The sequence below is a fragment of the Montipora foliosa genome, chromosome 12, assembly GCF_036669935.1.
Source record: "Montipora foliosa isolate CH-2021 chromosome 12, ASM3666993v2, whole genome shotgun sequence".
NCBI lineage: Eukaryota > Metazoa > Cnidaria > Anthozoa > Scleractinia > Acroporidae > Montipora > Montipora foliosa.
The window spans coordinates 23,249,168-23,251,994 of NC_090880.1; the positions used below are offsets into that span (position 1 = coordinate 23,249,168).

At 41.6% G+C, this 2,827-nt stretch overlaps 1 pseudogene; it reads right to left on the reverse strand.

The window, feature by feature from the left end:
* Positions 1–1,095: 1,095 nt before the first annotated feature.
* LOC137981033 (melatonin receptor type 1B-A-like) lies at positions 1,096–2,001 on the reverse strand (annotated as a pseudogene).
* Between the last annotated feature and the right edge of the window lie 826 nt (positions 2,002–2,827).

The following is a 2,827-nucleotide window of genomic DNA, read 5'->3' on the forward strand; positions in this document are numbered from 1 at the left end:
TGGAACCTTGTTTCGTAATGTGAGATCGTTTGTAGAAATGGCGTTGCAAGATAAGTTGCACAGTGTAACAGCGCCTTAAAGTCCCTGATCTTTTGTGGCACTTCCAGCCGGGGACGTCTCTGGATTATCCAGGCGAGTGGAAATGTTGGCAGACGAAACTCGTACTGGACGTTTGACTGCGACGACAGAAAAGATCTTCTTGTACTCCGTGCGTAATGCACTATTCATAACGCCATAAATGAATGGGTTGATTGCACTGCTTAAGAACAAAAGAGATGTTGCCACGAGGTAAACCTAACAAAAAAAATGTGGGTCCAACATAAATTTTCGCTACTTGTTACTTGGGTTAGCTCAAGTAATTTGATAGGTTTTTGTCATTGGACTCTTTGACGCAAGTCAGAAGAGGCTCTCAACCAAAGGACTATGTTGTGAACTTATCATAAATGAATAACTCGGGAAAGATGTCCTGGTGTCCTTACAGGAATCGAACTTATTTGCACCTTCCAATTCTGTGGCAATGAATTACAACCAAGCAATAATTGAAAACTAATTTAAGCATTTATTCGCAGTAGTGGCACAGTACAATGCAGAGGCAAAACACAATAGTTATGCAAATAATGGCAATTTGCATCGAAAATGCACATTTCGCCGGAAGCTTCTTCAGTTTTTCAGTTTTATTGCTCGGTTTAGCTTGCTATACACCAAGAATAAGTAAGAAACATTAAGGGGGAAACCTACAAAATACACAGTGAAAATCTTATTATAAAATTATTCTCAAATAAACAGATCAATTTGAGATCTAAATTGGAAACAGACAGAGTTTACAAGACGCCGCTGGGAGCACGTGCCAGCCCATAACAGTGACGCGGAGGTTGTTCTTTCTTCTCATTTATTTCTTGCATGCCCTTTCGCTTCCGAAAAATAAAAACTTTCTCATTTGTGAAATTAGTTTCCATTACAAATTTGTGACTTATTCAAAGTAATAACTGTCCGGCCTTATAATAAAAGGGCAAATTTCAATATTGAGCCCTTACAAAAACACACGCATAAAGATCTTAGAAATTATTCTGTACAGATAGATTCCAATTCGTCGTTTCATTGTCGGAGATTAACATTGGTGGTAAGGAAAGAACTACAGGCCATAGAGAACAATTTTAGCGTTATTCTTACCTGGCGTGGAGGGAGAAGTGGGTTAATCTTACCCATGGTGCACATTACTTCTCCTGGGATCCAGCAAAGCGTGAACGACAGAACGATGGTTGCCACTGCTTTTGATACGGACACTTCCTCATTATGGCATCCTTGGCGTAGGTTTGTGGCGACTTCTGCGTTGTGTTGTGATACGGCGCGGAACACCTTCCAACAGCACACCACAATTACCACGTACGCCACTGTGAAGGAACCATAAAACCAAGAGTTGAAGCCGTATATGGCTCCGGGAGACATCATTTGTCTCCAGCACAAGAGGTACCCAGGGCAGAAGTAGAAATCGTCCAGAGACAGCACGTTGGGGAGACCATTGATAAAAAGCGCTACAACCCACACGACGGCTATCATGAACAGGGTCCGCTTCTTGGTGAATATCCTCTTGTAGAGGCTCCTTCTCACAACACAAACGTACCGATTAAAGGCTGTCATAGCCATGAGATAGATCGACACCTGGGCCAGAAGTGACATCACGAATGCATGTGCCTTACAGACCGTGTCACTGAAACGCCTTTTACTGTGGACAACGGCGTCTATCGTCAGCGGCATGACAAGTGTGGCAGTTAGCAGGTCTGTGAAGGCGAGTGACACGATGAACATTGTCGTGGAATTATGGAGCCTGGCGTTTCGGTAAATGATGTAGCAAAGGATGGCATTTCCAATAAGGGCAACGATATCAATGGTTATTAGAACCATCGATTCTATTACGACGGTTGCTTTCGTCCGGGCTTAAAGTTGCGCCTGTAAATTAGCAAAAACCTCGACGGTGGCATCTCCTGAAAAGATGTTGTTCATGTTCCCAGCTGACAAGGACTCGACTCACATTGGTATGAATCCGCAGCAATTAAAGAGTGCGGCCTGAGACACTTAAGCAGTTAAAATAGTTTGGTCACGAGAACAATTTGAATAAAAGGGTTGAAATTATTAGCAATAATCAGAAGTCGACCGTACACTGCCCATAAACTAACCGTTCTACAGTTAATTAGAAGTACGAAATTCCAGATCTTAGGCGTTTTATGGTGATCCCAAGCTCACGTAATGGACGTTTCCCTTATTAATCTTTTTATGTTATCTTTCTTTAGTCCCGGTCTTTAGTATAATTTCGTTGTCTGCGCTGATTGGCTGCCGTCCAGGTGATTATTAAGCGATAATCACCTAAGTGGTTTTTCAAAATGGCCGCAAGTCGTTTTGTCGAGGTGACAGACGAAGAAATTAATTGTCTTAAATAAAATTTATATCATATCTTTCAAATAATCACCTACGTAATTATACTAAAACAATTATTCACCTTAGGCAAGGTGAATATCGGTGAATAAAAACCTCGACTTCGTCTCGGTTTTTATTCACCAGTATTCGCTTGCTTTCGGCAAATAATAATTGTTAAACATGCTTTTTATGCCCGCTGACCACTTTTAACCGATTCTAACTTCGCTCTCACTTTTATTGTTTTAACATTGGCAGCAGTAGAAATAAAGGTGTGACGAAACTTTCAGAACATAATTTCGGGTGATGCGGAGCTACTGCCAAATCGTCACGCTGGAAATATGTAAAACAGGGGCACTTGATATCAATTTCGCTTTGATGGTCAAAAGCGGCAGAGAAGTTTTCAGCCCGGTAAACG